The sequence below is a fragment of the Impatiens glandulifera genome, chromosome 1 (assembly GCF_907164915.1).
Source record: "Impatiens glandulifera chromosome 1, dImpGla2.1, whole genome shotgun sequence".
Classification (NCBI taxonomy): domain Eukaryota; kingdom Viridiplantae; phylum Streptophyta; class Magnoliopsida; order Ericales; family Balsaminaceae; genus Impatiens; species Impatiens glandulifera.
Window position 1 is genome coordinate 3,975,666 of NC_061862.1, and position 17,456 is coordinate 3,993,121.

The following is a 17,456-nucleotide window of genomic DNA, read 5'->3' on the forward strand; positions in this document are numbered from 1 at the left end:
ATCATCACACAATAATGTAGGCACGCATATTATTACACAAACAAACAAATAAAGGGAAAACATATTATGACTTGGGAAATTAAAGGTTGCGAGCTAATCATCTGGATTTTATACAAACTATATACATGTGAGTGCGTTTGTAAGTTGTAATTTGTATGGAGAGTAAACGGCTCACTCATAAAGATGGTTCAACTAAATAAGTCAAATTTATACTCTAATTCATCCTTAAAACAAAGAAGTATAACCATTTCTCACTCATAAAGATGGTTTAATCATCTAGTGCAGCGATAACAACCTAGCATCAAAATCCAACTGAAAATAACTGAGAAATCCAAAACACTACAACAAGGGGAAAATCTATGATCTAGACATGAAAAATAAAACCAGTGACCTAAATAAATCGCATATAAACCTCCTTGCATTCTTAAAATATATAAGTATAACCATTTATCACTCAAAAGACTTCCAAGACCCGAAGATGAAGAAAAACCCTAATGGTCGGAGAAGAATGTTACTAACCTCGTGGGTACAACAATCTGGCTGCGGAGAGTCAAGGGATGATAGTGCAGATGAAGGCAAGCCCTAATGGTTGAAGAAGAATGTAACTAACCTCGTGCGCACGACAATCTGGCTATAGAGTGTAAAATTTTAAAATAGTGAAATAAAATATTTATAAAGTTTAAAAATAAAACATAAAAAATATTAAATTTATAATAGTTAAATTTTAAGGTTTTTAACAAAGTTTGTATATATAAAAAAATAAAGGTGGTTGTAAAGTATAAAGTTTGGCAAAAGTTTTTACTTTTTTAATTTTTACCCACGAGTCACGACTTAATAAGCGTTGGCATATAAAGGTGGCTGAAAGTGTGTTTTGTTGTAGTGCATTTTCGAGAAAATAAACAATGGTCTATAAATATAATAGAATTATTTTATTATTACTTACGGATAATAGTGGAATCAATAGCGCAGAGTCAAAAGAGAATTATAACCAATTAAACATACTTTATGAGCAATGCTTTCATGCGGTGCTAACGATTTAATAATTATCTTTGTAGTTCTAGAATATTTCAGTTTATGTTCGAAGTGTCTATCTAAGTGAATAAATGGACTTTTTCATCTTTTGACAAAGACTTGTGACATCTGTTATGTCAATGACACTACTTCGTTTTGTTTTATCTAATCACTTTTTTTTTTTTGTCAAAGATGCTTTTCTATTCGAAATATATATTCCAAAAAATGGTTTCTTAATTACAATATTGATTTAGGACCCTCAATTCTCTTTTCTATAATCACTTTTAATACCTGTTCCGGAAAGATAGGACAATTATGTTATTATTAAACTTGTTGAAGAGATTAAATATAACCAAGTTATATCTTTTTTAATGAGAGGTTGAATTGAACTACGAATTGAATCAGTTTCTCGTCAACAAAGAGCACAATGCAAATAGTTTATGCAACTTCAACATCGGTTGGTAAACCTGATTTAAAAAAAATCTATTAGATCGTGTTCTTTCTCTGCTTGTTTTTTATTTTTGAACCGATGTGGGACTTCTTTACATTCTTTCACAATTATTAATTATTAACCTCTCTTTTGTCATAAAATAAATTAATGAAAATTATAATAATATTATATATTTAAATTTAACATATTGTAAAACTAATAATGTTTTACCAATATTCAATTTTTTTTTCAAGTATCTTATATAAGAGTTATAATATGATTAAATTGAGTTATACAAAGACCTTACTTTGCTGGTCTAGGATATGATTAAATTAAGTTATAAAATATATATTTGTAAACACAACTATAATCTTATCAAATCAAGTTTTGGAATATTTATATATTTTTTTAATTTAGCAGAGTTTAAATTTTAAATTTTTCTTATTGACGAAAATTTAATTCATATTATTTATTAATGTATTGTTTGAATTATACTTTATTTTATTTTATTTTTGTAATAAATAAAAGTATTTCACTCTTTATTTGGCATACTTCCTTTGAATTGTAATCCTTCAAAATTATTTTCGTTTAGATGCGCAGATTAATTTTTTACATCATAGTTAATTGTGTTCAAAATAAAATTCTTACATCCAAATTATTCTATGCATGACAAGAGACCTTATCTTCTCTTGCCCCCGCTCTTGAGAAGTCATTTAGTTAGAAGAGCGAATAAAAAAGGGACAAAAGCCCTACTAACTAGAAGACAAAACATGTCTTCTATTTTTTTCATTTTAATTAGTTAGTTAGTTTGAGAAAAAAAAATCAAAATTAAAGTGTTTTTAGTGAAAATCAAATATTTAAAATAAAACTCTTTTTATTGGAGCTAAACTAATAAATCATTGTAATATTTTTGTTATTAACATTTATATATAAGTTTGATAAATAATATACTTAAAAGTATCAAATTCTTGAAAATATTATTGAATTATCCTATTCTTTAAATAAAGGAAGAAAAAACCATTAGGCTCAATAATGACAAAAAAAATGTGATGTCCCACATTGTTAAATGAAGTGAAAATAAGGATCCGATATTATTATAAGAGGGGAGTTGGTGATTAAAAAAAATTACGAAGCCAAGCACTGAACACAAAGCGAACTATTCTTTCGCCTTTTACTAAAAAATACTTGTTCTTTGCAATATGTGGCATACGCCTTTTTTTGTTGGGTCCTCTAATCGGATGCACCCTACAATTGAGTTTAAACTTTGAATTTTTCTTATCTATGAAAATTTAATCCATAATATTTATTAATGTATTATTTGAATTATAATTCAATAAAATTGTAATAAATAAAAGTATTTCACTCTTTATCTGACAACATACTCCCTTTTAATTGTAATCCTTAAAATTATTTTCGTTTAGATGCGCATATTAATTTTTTACACAATAGTTAATTCTCTTCAAAAATAAATTCTTACATTCTAATTGTTCTATGCATGATAAGAGACCTTATCTTCTCTTGCCCCTGTTCTTGAGAAGACTCAATCATTTAGGTAATACCACTATACCAGAAAATACCAAATTCATATATATCTAAATTCGTCAAACATGTGCATACAACAAAGAATAAATCATTTCTTGTAGAGACGAACAATGTTAAGAGATCCTCGAAAAAGATATGTATTCTTAGACGCTAATCTAATACCAGGACTATTGTTTGTTGTCTAATTATAAACAACCTCTGTCTCAGTTTAATTGAAAGACAAATATACTATTTTGTATGATTTATAAACAGATGTAGAATCCAAACACATGCTAAAGGATACTGCTTCATCCCTAATTTGTTGGGATTCAAATTAGTTCAAGTTGTATCCCTATAGCTAAATTAGAATTATGTGACCACTTTCATCATCACACTATAATGCAGGCACAAAAATTATTACACAAACAAACAAATCAAGGGAAAACATATTATGACTTGGGAAATTAAAGGTTGCGAACTAATCATCTAGATTTTATACAAACTATATACATGTGAGTGCGCTTGTAAGTTGTAATTTGTATGGAGAGTACAACAACTCACTCATAAAGATGGTTCAACTAAATAAGTCAAATATATACTCTAATTCATCCTTAAAACAAAGAAGTATAACCATTTCTCACTCATAAAGATGGTTTAATCATCTAGTGCAGCGATAACAACCTAGCATCAAAATCCAACTGAAAATAACTGAGAAATCCAAAACACAACAACAAGGGGTAAATTTATGAGCCAGACATGAAAAATAAAACTAGTGACCTAAATAAATCGCATATAAACCTCGTTGCATCCTTAAAATAGATAAGTAGAACCATTTATCACTCAAAAGACTTCCAAGACTCCCAGATGAAGGAAAACCCTAACGGTCGGAGAAGAATGTAACTAACCTCGTAGGTGCGACAATATGGCTGTAGAGAGTCAAGGGATGATAGTGCAGATGAAGGCAAGCCCTAATGGTTGAAGAAGAATGTAACTAACCTCGTGCGCACGACAATTTGGCTGCAGAGAGTAGAAGGATGATAGCACGGACATCTGGCTGTAGAGAGTAGAAGGATGATAGTCTGATTAACATGAAGAAGGATTTTTTAGGTTAGAAAGAATTGGTCAGCGTAGAAAGAAAAGGGAAATTTGAGCAGATAACCCTAAAAACAGGGGGAAATGCGAAAAGTGCGGGTGAATAATTTAAATAGCGCTGGTGACCCTCTTTTTTAATGACAATTGTACCCTTGCATAACGCAACTTCAGTTGCGTGACGCAACCATATTTTTTATTTTTTATTTTTTAATTTTTTTTTCGTCTCGCGATTGCGTGACGCAACTGGGGTTGCGTGACGCGATTGCGTAACGCAACTGGGATTGCGTGACGCGACTGGGGCATTTTCGTCCAAAAAAAACTCATAATTAAAATTTTTTGAAAAAATAAAAAAATTAAAAATTGCGTCACGCAACCTGAGATTGCTTGACGCAACTGGGGCATTTTCGTCCAAAAACATTAAAAGGGGTTACCAACGCTATTTAAATTATCCACCCGCACTTTCCGCATTTCACCCTGTTTTTAGGGTCATTTGCTCATATTTTCCATGGAAAATGAGTTAGGCTTGATAATTAAAAACTGATTCTAGTTTTAAAATATATATATAAGTTAAAATTTTATTATTAAATATAATATAATGTTTAATTTATTTATTTTTGGTTTATATTATTTTTTATTTTTTATTTAATTAATTTTAAATACTTAAATAAAAGACAGATGTTTATAAAAAAATTAATAATGTTATAAAATTTTTAAAATTTTGAATTAAATTTTAGTGTAAATAAAATTTTAAGTCAAATTTTATTTTAAAATTTTAAAATAGTGAAATAAAATATTTATAAAGTTTAAAAATAAAACATAAAAAATATTAAATTTATAATAGTTAAATTTTAAGGTTTTTAACAAAGTTTGTATATAAAAAAAATAAAGATGGTTGTAAAGTATAAAGGTTGCTAAAAGTTTTTACTTTTTTAATTTTTACCCACGCTTAATAAGCGTTCGTATATAAAGGTGGCTGAAAGTGTGTTTTGTTGTAGTGCATTTTCGAGAAAATAAAGAATGCTCTATAAATATAATAGAATTATTCTATTATTACTCACGGATAATAGTGATATTAATAGCGCAGAGTCAAAAGAGAATTATAGCCAATTAAACATACTTTATGAGCAATGCTTTTATGCGGTGCTAACGATTTAATAATTATCTTTGTAGTTTCAGAATATTTCAGTTTATGTTCGAAGTGTTATCTAAGCGAATAAATGGACTTATTCATCTTTTGACAAAGACTTGTGACATCTGTTATGTCAATGACACTACTTCGTTTCGTTTTATCTAATTACTTTTTTTTGTCAAAGTTGTTTTTCTATTCAAAATATATATTCTAAAAAATGGTTTCTTAATTACAATATTGATTTAGGAACCCTCAATTCTCTTTTCTATAATCACTTTTAATACTTGTTCCGGAACGATAGGACAATTATGTTATTAATAAACTTGTTGAAGAGATGAAATAAAACCAAGTTATATCTTTTTTAATGAGAGGTTGAATCGAACTACGAATTGAATCAGTTTCTAGTCAACAAAGAGCACAATGCAAATAGTTTATGCAAATTCAACATCGGTTGGTAAACGTGATTTTAAAAAAATCTATTAGATCGTGTTCTTTCTCTGCTTGTTTTTTTGTTTTTGAACCGATGTGGAACTTCTTTACATTCTTTCACAATTATTAATTATTAACCTCTCTTTTTTCATAAAATAAATTAATGAAAATTATAATAATATTATATATTTAAATTTAACTTATTGTAAAACTAATAATTTTTAACCAATATTCAATTTTTTTTCAAGTATCTTATATAAGAGTTATAATATGATTAAATTGAGTTATACAAATACCTTACTTTGCTGGTCTAGGATATGATTAAATTAAGTTATAAAATCTATATTTGCAAACACAACTATAATCTTATCAAATCAAGTTTTGGAATATTTATATATTTTTTTAATTTAGCAGAGTTTAAATTTTACATTTTTTTTATTGACGAAAATTTAATTCATATTATTTATTAATGTATTGTTTGAATTATACTTTATTTTATTTTTTTGTAATAAATAAAAGTATTTCACTCTTTATTTGGCATACTTCCTTTGAATTGTAATCCTTCAAAATTATTTTCGTTTAGATGCGCAGATTAATTTTTTACATCATAGTTAATTGTGTTCAAAATCAAATTCTTACATCCTAATTGTTTTATGCATGACAAAGGAAAGGTACAAAGGCCCTACTAACTAGAAGCCACAACATGTCTTCTATTTTTTTCATTTTAATAAGTTATTTATTCTGAGAAAAAAATCAAAATTAAAGTGTTTTTAATGAAAATCAAATATTTAAAATAAAACTCTTTTTATTGGAGTTAACTAATAAATCATTGTAATAGTTTTGTTATTAACATTTATATATAAGTTTGATAAAATAATATACTTAAAAGTATCAAATTCTTAAAAATATTATTGAATTATCCTATTCTTTAAATAAAACTATTCTTTCGCCATTTTCTAAAGAATACCGCGTGTTCTTTGCAATATGTGGCATACGCCAATTTTTTTGGGTCCTCTAATCGGAGGCACACTATAATTGAGTTTAAACTTTGAATTTTTCTTATCTACGAAAATTTATTCATAATATTTATTAATGTATTATTTGAATTATACATCAAAAAAATTGTAATAAATAAAAGTATTTCACTCTTTATCCGACAACATACTCCCTTTTAATTGTAATCCTTCAAAATTATTTTCGTTTAGATGCGCAGATTAATTTTTTACACCATAGTTAATTCTTTCTTACATTTTAATTGTTCTATGCATGAAAAGGGACCTTATCTTCTCTTGCCCCCGCTCTCGAGAAGACTCAATCATTTAGTTAGACAAGCGAATAAAAAAGGGACGAAGACCCTACTAACTAGGAGCCCATGTCTTTTATTTTTCCATCTTAATAAGTTAGTTAGTTTGAGAAAAAAATCAACAAATGTCATTGTGTGCAAACCGGTAAAGTACACAATAAAAAACTAGTTTGGACCATTTCTCCCCTACGCTTTCAATAGTCATGAGTTCATTGTCTACACTATTTTCCCTCCGGTCGCCGGCGTACGCTTCGGCGAGGAAAAAGGGTAAAAAAAATTTGGACCATTTCTCGATTTGTGCGTGTCATTCTTACGCAGGGCCATGCTAATTTTCTCTGTATCGTTCAAATTTTATCGAATGTCCTCGAAGGGACATAACCATCTCTCTCATTCTTAAAAAGACTTCATTCTTAAGTTAGAGGAGCGATGTGGGATCAATTTTAGAAAATGAATGCACAACTGCTATTTGTTGTGATCGACTACTAGAGTGTTTTTCGAGGAACGCATGTGTTCTATATAGAGAATGAGGGTCTTTCAAAGTATGCCCTCGATTTATAGAGTTTTTTCTTTTGAGAGAATATTGATTTTATGAGAGAAAAAGAATGGGGAGCTACCAATTATGTAATGTTGATAAGGTGTCCAAGGGCAGAGCTAGGATTTAAAAATAGTCGGGCTAAGTTATTTCCATAAAATTTACCCGGCTAGAATGATAATAATATGAAAAAAAATATAAATAGTTTACGGTTGTTAGGTCCCTTCATCGACCAGATAACTCAATAGCGACGATATTTCTCCCCGTCGTTATTTCCATTCGCATACAAACTGTTTTGAGTTACCCGAGCTGTACATAGACACTCCCTTGAAGGTGTCGATGCCTCTGTTAATCTAAGTAACATTCGTCATAATGACTATAACATAAGTTTATTAAATATCAAATACGAGTCATATACCTTGTTTGAAAGTACGAGTTATAACGACTATCATAGTAATAACTTCAATCCAAATTAAAGCGTTTTTAGTGAAAATCAAATGTTAAAAATAAAACTCTTTTTATTGGAGCTATACTAATAAATCATTGTAATAGTTTGTTATTAACATTTGATAAAATAATATATAGTTAAAAGTACCAAATTCTTGAAAGTATTATTGAATTATCCTATTCTTTAAATAAAAGAAGAAAAAACACCATTAGCCTCAATAATGACAAAAAAGTGTGTTGTCCCACATTGTTAGATGAAGTGAAAATAGAGATTCGATATTATTATAAGAGGGGAGTTGGTGATTACAAAAATTACGAAGACAAGCACTGAACACAAAGCAAACTATTCTTTCGCATTTTACTAAAGAATACCGTGTGTTCTTTGCAATACGTGGCATACATTTATTTTTGTTAGGTCCTCTAATCAGAGGCACCCTACAATTGAGTTTAAACTTTGAATTTTTCTTATCTACGAAAATTTAATTCATATTATTTATTAATGTATTATTTGAATTATATTTAAAAAAAGTTGTAATAAAAAAAGTATTTCACTCTTTATCTGACAACATACTGCTTAATTGTTTTGTGCATGACTAGGGACCTTATCTTCCCTTGCACCTTCTCTCACGAAGACTCAATCATTTAGTTAGAGAAGTGTGATCCACAATGGTATTCTAACTGATGATAAATACATACGTAAGTGTCTTATCTTAGTTAGTCGATGTAGTATGTGTCTTAAGGAGGTGGAGACGATGTAGTATGTGTCGCTGGTATTTAGTGTATTATTTGGAGTATTACTGGTATTATTTGGGTTATGTCGGGAATCATTGGTGCGTATTGAGAATCGTGGATTGAGGTAGCTAGATTTGTGGGTTTGAAACAATGAGGTTATATCTCTATTATTTTCTGGTGGATAATTTGGGTAGAGAGAAATCGTAGATCTTTCAACAATCTTAAATGACCGTTGCGGATCCAACACAATGCTATCATCCTAACATTATATGATGTTCGATGTGGGAAGCCGGTAGATTCAGTCGGAGAGCTCATTTCGTTTTTGGAAGAATTCTGCACATGTTAATTTTGTAATATTTGTGTGATTTTTTTTTTATAAATTTAAAGTTTTTGTAGTTATGTGTAAACCACTATCCATTCATAATATTATTGCATGAATCATTTAAAAAAAGCATCATAGAGTTTTATTTCAGGGGTGGGAAAGTTTAAAAGCGAGAGAGCTTGGATATCAATTCTCCATTAAAGCTTCAACCAACATTTTGATATTTTTTTTTTCAGGTGGAGTAAAGCGGGACAAGCACCCTGAAAGCTTTAAAAATCTTCTAGGAAGCATTCCCGATCAATTGTAAATGTCCATCTTCTTGTAATTGACTTTATAAACTAAACTAGATTTTTTAGCATTTAAATTTTGAGCTTCGTTTATATTGCTTCATTCTTCAGTATCATGTTATAGAAATGTTATGATTGATTTAGAATTCTCATTTAGCTATTTGATTCAAGTTCTAAATGTTATGGTTGCATGAAGTTCATACATGTACTAGGGATCAATTTGGCAAAGAGCCAAATCGATTTTGGTTTGATTTGAACAATGCCCTTTTTCTGGTGACGGGTGTGTCTTCTCCGACAAGGCTCTGACCATACCCATACAAAATGAATGAGGTCTTCGCTTAGTCTAGGAATGTTTAGTATGTTGTGAAGAAGACTTCTAGTCATTTAGATTGAAATTCAGCTAGTAAGAAAACAAATAAAAAAAAGAGGAAAACGGTAAGTTCGGTATTTTCTTTGGCCTGGTTCGATTTTGAGTTATTTAAATAATCCAAAAAAATCAAACATTATTTCACTCCCCTCTTCATTTATCAATTCATTAACTAAAATATTAAAATATTATATATTTAAAATTATGATTATTTATTTTTATTTATATATATCAATATCTTTAAGTTTTTTATCCAAAAAATCATAACCACCTTAAAATTATCATCCATCGTTATTTTCTCTCTCAAAATTTCAAACAATCCTTACCGAAAAGCCCTTTGTTTTTTACGTTCCCCTAGAGGAAAGAGAAGATCATTGAACCCACAGAATCAGTCCACAATTGCGGTTCACCCTTGACCCGCGACCCTTCCTACTATATGCCTAGTGACCCGCGTCCATGCACCCGAACCAACAATCAAATCAGTGACTCGTACCCATACGTTCAGAGTCGGCCGTGGGGCATAGTTACTTAGGGCTCACTTTTATGTGGCCCCAAAATTTTCAAATATAATAGTATAATTAATTATATATTATATTATTAATATCATTTTTCTTTTTTTATCTTTTTTTCATATTAAATATATATATATTATATCATCTATATATAACTATTTTATTTCTTTTTTTATCTCCTTAAAAAATTAAATAAAAATTATTTACAATTTTAAATAATTTAATTTGTATTTGGACCTCAATTTTAAGGACCTCCGCCCTAAATACGCTTGGCTCCATGGGTTGTTGTCTAGTATGTGGACCTTGGTGGCTCTATTTGTTTCAACTTTATTAGTTGTATTTCATTTTCTCATTTTTAAAGTCTATTTGATTTAAAAAAAATCCAAAACAAATAAAAATGATTTAAAATATTTTTTTTTCTATAAACCACACAAAATATTTGTGCTTAAGGCCTGTTTGATTTATTTTCTTAATTTCCACTTTAAAATTTTCAAAAAAAATAAAATTCTTCATTTTTATAAATTAAAATATAAATTATTTGAAAAGCTAACTCATATTTTGCAATCTTTTCAGGTTCCTACACTTTCTTATTCACAACTCACAAGTGCGTTTGAATTTCTATAAAATTAAGTATTTTTCTATATCGCAAAATGAAGAACGTAGACGCATGCCTTAAGAATATATGAGTACAATAATTAAATCTAGTTTAGGAAATAAGTTAGAGCCTTAGATATTTGGATATGATTTGAATAAATTATAAAATAAAAGTATAAAAATCATATTTTCAAAAAATACAAAACGTTTGTATTTGTAGTAGAGATCATTCATTTCGGTGGGCACTTGAGACATAATGTTGATGACTTTTCTCACGTGTAACCAAACACCAGACCAAATCGAAATTTCTAAGTCGTGTTTGAACTAAAAAAAAATATTTTTCCTTCCTAATTTCTCGATGAGTAAATTAAGTAACAACTCTAAAAGAGTCAAAGCTAGTATAATTTTGTTTAAATCCTATTTGTGGTTTATCATCACACACTTAGACAAATTCGAGAGAGTCATTTCCTCGTCTCGTTTTATGAGATTCGAGATAAATGTAGGCCACAAGACTTAGAAAACATTAACAAATTAAAATTTAATTATAGCCGCACTCACTATTTTGGTTCTTATCTCATTCGAGATTCAAGAGAAAAGTGAGTTGTAGAACGTAAATTATCGAGTTTGAACGTTTCGAAAAATGTCGATAAAAAGACATTAGAATACCAAAGGCTAATGTGCTAATATAAGAAGTGGAAATAGTTCAGAACAATGTGCTCTAATTTTTCCCCAATAATCGAATACTTTTGAGAGAAACCAAACAAGGACAGATGAATCACTAGCAGTGATAATCTTAAAAAATTATTGTTAAAAAGAGTAGGGTAATAATAACATTTTTTAAACTTTTTTCTCATTAACAAATCGTAGATAGTGAAGTTTTTAAAAAACTTACAAATTAATTTAGAATATTCAATAATCATTATATGTACTACTATAGATTATCTTACCGTGAGTGGGAAATGAAATTTGAAGAAATGACCTCACTAATGATAGGGTGAATAGTGAATAGTGGATAGTTAATTATAAAAGTTCATAAAAAAAACATTAATCTATCGAAAATAAAAAAAAAAATTGATTTTCAATATTAACCGTTAATTTATAGTTTAGTTGTTACATATACAATTATATCTCTTTACACTTAAAGTATTCTCTTGAATATGATTATTAAAACAAAGCTATATATAATGTGCTCTATATAAGAGAACACAATTAATATGTTTTGATTCAAGAAATTCAAGAATAAAGACATTCACACCTCAGAAAGAGGATTTGTCTTATTTATTAGTTTTACTGCCAAGAAATTTCATTTAGCTGGAGCGGAGCAACAACAAACAAGACTATATATTATTTGTAAGCTGAAGATCAAATCTCATTGAAAGATAAAGACAAACATACATCAATTATAAAATATAAATTCATTCATATTTGTATTTTCTATCCCAATTCAAGTCGGGGAAAAGGAAATTAACCCACTGTTCAACTTTAATTTGACATGTAGAATAATTCTCACATGTCAAAATCAAAAACATCATCAACAACAATGAAACAACCCATAATAGTTTTGGCCATCCATCTGTAATCACTCAAGTACACAGTCAGGAACAAACAATCATAAGAAACAACAAACAGTTCATAATCTTTTCAATTGGGGGATGGAATGTAAGTTAAGATATCACTTTATGTTTCCCAGCTTCAGCTTCTTCTTGTTCTTGCTGCTGTTGAAGGATAAGGCCATCTTGGGTGGCGGCAGGGTCCAGATCCAGGGTCCAGATCCCAACAGCATTCTGGCAGATCATCAGTCCTTTCTCCACCTCTAATTCGCCAACAAGGAACATGATGTGAGAATCTCAACATTTCCTTCTTCAAAACCCAACAAATGGAACCCTTATCTGGGTTCCTCCCATACACAGTCCTGTAACCATTTACTTTCACAAGCGGACTCATGCAAACCCCATCTTATTCATCATAATCCATCATAACTTCCACCATCTCATATTGATGCCTAACTTCAGAGGGGGTCTCCCTGTTCCATTCCGATGACCAGTTCTTGTATATGGCCCATACCTCCCCGTTTTATTTTTTCTCTGCTCAATACATGAGAAAAGATGTTCACTTCTTCAACCACATCAATGTTTGATGTCCTAAATTTTCCACAAGATTTCGTAAAGCCAGATTCTATCCAATTCACTGACCCGAACTCCGCATCAGTTTTGGAGTTCATGTAACTGATTGCAACTTTAAACGGTGAGACTGAAATCACTTGATCAATCAGACAGTACAGACGTGGCATAGCATCTTCTTCATCGTAGATCGCCCATATCAGCTTCGCCTTAAAGCATTGCTTAGACCTATCATTGTCAAAATTGTGAAAATCAGAGATAGGAACCTTCATGGGCATTGATTCCCTCCTCCTCACCACTGATTGAAGCTCCACTGTGCCAGAAATTGTGGCAGTGCTAGGCTGGTTAGAAACCACCACCTCTCCTCCTCCTCCTCCTTGGTTCGTTCACTGAGGAAAGACAATATATTCCATGTTTCGATAGAAGCTTAAATGCCCCCATCTGCCCCAACAGTTTTGTTGTAATAAGGGTTAAGTAGACCACACATATACGTAAACTGTTTGATGAGCCTAGCCTTAACGGCAGATGATTTTAGACAAAAATTTCATAGAAATCAGTTCCCCCTTTGAATTTTGTCTCAGATGTAGCATAGACATCAAATGTAGCTTTCATTTCTTTTATACCCTCCAAGTTGGGACAAAGCATCTGAGCTCTCAAAGCATAGGTACATGCTCCATTGTATTCTTTCTCAACACGGGGAAGATGCCTTAGAATTTATCCTAGGAGCGGAGATATATGGGCCATATACAAGAACTGGTCATCGGAATGGAACAGGGAGACCCCCTCTGAGGTTAGGCATCAATATGAGATGATGGAAATTATGATGGATTATGACGAAGAAGATGGGGTTTGCATGAGTCCACCGGTGAAAGTAGATGGTTACAGGACTGTGAATGGGAGTAACCCAGATGAGGGTTCCATTTGTAGGGTTTTGAAGAAGTAAATGTTGAGATTCTCACATTGTGTTCCTTGCTGGCGAATTAGAGGTGCAGAGAAGACTGATGATCTTCCAGAATGCTGTTGGGATCTTGACCCAGCCGCAACCCAAGATGGCCTTATTCTTCAAAAGCAGCAAGAAGAAGAAGCTGAAGCTGAAACTAGAAAACTTAAAGTGATATCTTAACTTACACCCCACCCCCAAATAGTAGATTATAAACTGTTTGTTTTTTCTTTTGATTGTTCCTGAGTGTACTTGAGAGATTTACAGATGAATAGCCAAAACTATTATAGGTTGGTTGTTTCTTTATTTGAAAACTGTTGTTTATTTGTTGTTTCTGACTGAGTTGTTTTGAGATCAAAGATTGAAATTAAGCTGCTCTTGAATTATCAACAGCCATACCCGGTCCAGGATCTGACTTTCTTCTTGCTGGATTGATCGTCTTCTTTTGTTATAAAATAAATAAATAAAATATTTAAATTATAATTTGTTAATAAATTTTTTGATAAAGAAATTTGAGTATATCGTGTTTAAAAAAAATAGGTATAGACTTAGTGTTTAAAACATACTAAAAGAATATGTGTTTAATGCCGACCAATTTTTCGGTGATAATAATGTAATAGTATTACATCACCATATGATGAACAACTCTAAGTCAAATATTAGATCTCTCAAATCTCAATTGTGATTGTCTTAGTACAAGATTACACTACAAAAATAGGATGTTTTCAAAAATGCTCTTTTCAAATGAAAAAGTATTAAAATAAGTAATTATGAACTAATTTAGTATTACACAAATCAAATATGTTATTCTTAAGTTACAAAATTTATAATTTATGTTGTCACTCTTTTTTATAAATATATTTATAAGTAAAAATATTTTGTTTCCACTTTCAAGTTTCAACATATATTATTGAAAAATATTATACCACATTATTTGCATTGTAGATTTTATTTATGATTTTGTATTTTATAATTTATTTTATAATAATTATTATAATATAATTTATTAAGAATTTGCTTAATAATGACTTATTCATTTTTTTTTAACAAAAATTGTATTAACATTTATGTTGGTAAAAATATTTCTTAAAAATATTTAAAATTATTATTACAACATGATTTCAATAATTTATCAATTAATGTTTTTTATATTTTATTAATTTAATTAGCCATATATTCTACAACATTTTTGCAATAATTTCATATATCTTAATAATAAATATAGTAATTTTAAATGAACATATTTTACAATACATAACAATTATTTTGAAGATGACGACGAAGAGATGATTTTCTCAGATGACGAGATTATGACCATTCAATTTGAAGCATAGAGGCTGATGTTCGATGGTGCGTCCGGCAAGCATGACTACCATATTAGTATTCTTTTGATTGATCCTTCTAGCACGTATAACCCTACTTCTGTTAAATTGGGTTATAGTGTCACCAACAACGAAGCTGAGTATGAAACCTGCATTATTTGAATTAAGTTAGATGAGTAGAAAGGAGTTTGTAGATTGAAAGTTATCAGGAACTCAAACCTCATAATCTCACAAGCTAGTGGAGATTGGCAAGTTAAAGTCGATAATCAACCTTATCACTCGTTCCTCATGCGATTGATAGCCAAGTTTGAGAGTGTCACTTTCATTCATGCTCCAAGGAGTCAAAATCGATTTGCTGATGCCCTTACTGCACTTGCGGCAATGACTCAAAATCCAGATGGGATCAAGATCAAGCCACTCAAGATACTACAAAGACGCAATTGAATTTATGTGAAGCTAGTGGTCGATAATGCTGATGTTTCAAGTAAACCTTGTTTTGAGCCCATCCAAACTTATATTGAAAAGGGAGCGTTGTGCCCTTTGTCAGTTTTCCACTAGTTATGTGGTTGTGGAAAGTTCTCTCTATCGAAGATTTTTCGATGGACAAAATATGCTTTGTGTAGATCATGTAGAATCTACCACCATCATAGAAGAAGTGCATGTTGGGAATTGCGGTTCTCATATGAATGACATGTCCATTGCTAAAAAATCATTTGGCTAGGATAATTTTATCAAAATTTAGAACAAGATTGTATTGCGTTTATCAAGAAATGTCATTAATGAAAGATTTATGCCAATCTGAAACACACTCTTGCCTCTTTTCTCTATAACATGACCTCTCCATGGCCATTCTCCACATGGGGAATCAATATCATCGGAAAAATTCACCCTTAAGCTTTCAATAGTCATGAGTTCATTCTAGTTGCTATCAATTATTTCACCAAGTGGGTTGATGCTTTTTCCTCAAATCCTCTCATATGGCAAAGTTTATTCGCATCAATATAATCAGTCGATATGGGGTTCTCCATTTGATGATTTATGATAACATACTTCATTTTTAAGGCAAGGTGATCAGACTCTTGAAAGAGTTCAAGATTAAGCATCACAAGTCGTCAACATACCGACCGCAAACCAATGAAGCGGTCGAAGCTTCTAACAAGAATGTGCTCTCAATCTTGAAGAAAACCACACAAATATGTTGGGCCTTTGGGTCCAGCCCAATTAGGAATTTAATAAAACAAGCAAAATCTAAGAATTCTGCTCATTCTATCACTTCTAGAGAGAGAAGCCATTCTGCAAAGAAGAGAAGAAACAGAGGAGAAGAAACAGAGGAAGAAGAAGATAAGGAGGTAGTAGATCTCTTACATTTTCACCTTCAGGTTCCAATTTCTTGTTGTCTTATATGTAGACTAGCTTGAGTCTAAATGAAATTGGTTTTCTCTGTTTGTATGCCTCAACTTTGGGTTTAAAGTTGAGAAGAACATTTGTATCTATTTCTTGCTTATAGTGAAATTTGCTGGTTGGCCCCGTGGTTTTTTACCCTCCAGGTTGAGAGGGTTTTCCACGTAAATCTGGTGTTGTTTTGTTCTGTGTTTGATCTTCTGTTTTAGACTTGGATAACCTGTGCATTTACCCATCTCACATTGCTAGATTACAGTATAAAAGTAATCTTCATTTCAAAATTCCCAACAAGTGGTATCAGAGTTGTTAGGTTTATTTTGAAGAGTACTTTTGTAGGTTGAGATGGAAGGCAATAGCACAATGATCAGGTTGACAAATAATAACTGGCAGATTTGGAAATCCGAGATGGAGGATATCCTTTACTGTAAAGACTTGTATGAGCCGGTTGAAGGAGATAGTGCGAAGTCAAAAGATATGTCTGACAGTGATTGGACAAAATTGAACCGGAAAGCAGTCGACACAATTAGACAGTGGCTTGATGATAGCGTGTACCACCATGTAGCAAGTGAGAAGAGTGCACATGAATTGTGGAAGAAGCTGGAGTCATTGTATGAGCAGAAAACAGCAGGTAACAAAGCGTTTCTGATTCGAAAGTTAGTAAATCTGAAATTTAGAGAAGGTGCTGGTATTGCTGAGAATTTAAATGAGTTCCAGAGCTTGATTAATCAATTGTCAGTGATGGAGATGACCTTAGAAGATGAGTTGCAAACTTTATTGCTCTTTGGATCATTGCCCGACAGTTGGGAGACATTGGTTGTGACAGTCAATAATGCAGCTCTGAATGGTGTTCTTACTATGAGTATAGTTACTAGCATCTTGTTCAATGAGGAGACAAGAAGGAAGTCAACTAATACAAATAGTGCACAGGCCCTTGTCACAGAGAACAGGGGAAAAGCTGAATACCG

General features: G+C 30.9%; 4 non-coding genes and 1 pseudogene across 4 annotated transcripts; 3 read left to right on the top strand and 2 right to left on the bottom strand.

Annotated features, from left to right (window-relative positions):
* The first annotated feature begins 2,571 nt into the window (after positions 1-2,571).
* Positions 2,572-2,684, top strand: LOC124922970. Its single transcript, XR_007098014.1, has one exon. It is a non-coding gene; the product is annotated as a U5 spliceosomal RNA (small nuclear RNA).
* Positions 2,685-6,518: 3,834 nt separating this feature from the next.
* LOC124922980 lies at positions 6,519-6,640 on the top strand. Its single transcript, XR_007098023.1, has one exon. It is a non-coding gene; the product is annotated as a U5 spliceosomal RNA (small nuclear RNA).
* Positions 6,641-7,187: 547 nt separating this feature from the next.
* On the bottom strand, positions 7,188-7,289 carry LOC124923040. The gene has a single exon (XR_007098080.1). It is a non-coding gene; the product is annotated as a U6 spliceosomal RNA (small nuclear RNA).
* A 923-nt stretch (positions 7,290-8,212) lies between these two features.
* On the top strand, positions 8,213-8,327 carry LOC124922944. Its single transcript, XR_007097990.1, has one exon. It is a non-coding gene; the product is annotated as a U5 spliceosomal RNA (small nuclear RNA).
* A 4,073-nt stretch (positions 8,328-12,400) lies between these two features.
* LOC124927928 overlaps positions 12,401-17,456 on the bottom strand; it is a 35,984-nt pseudogene continuing 30,928 nt past the window's right edge.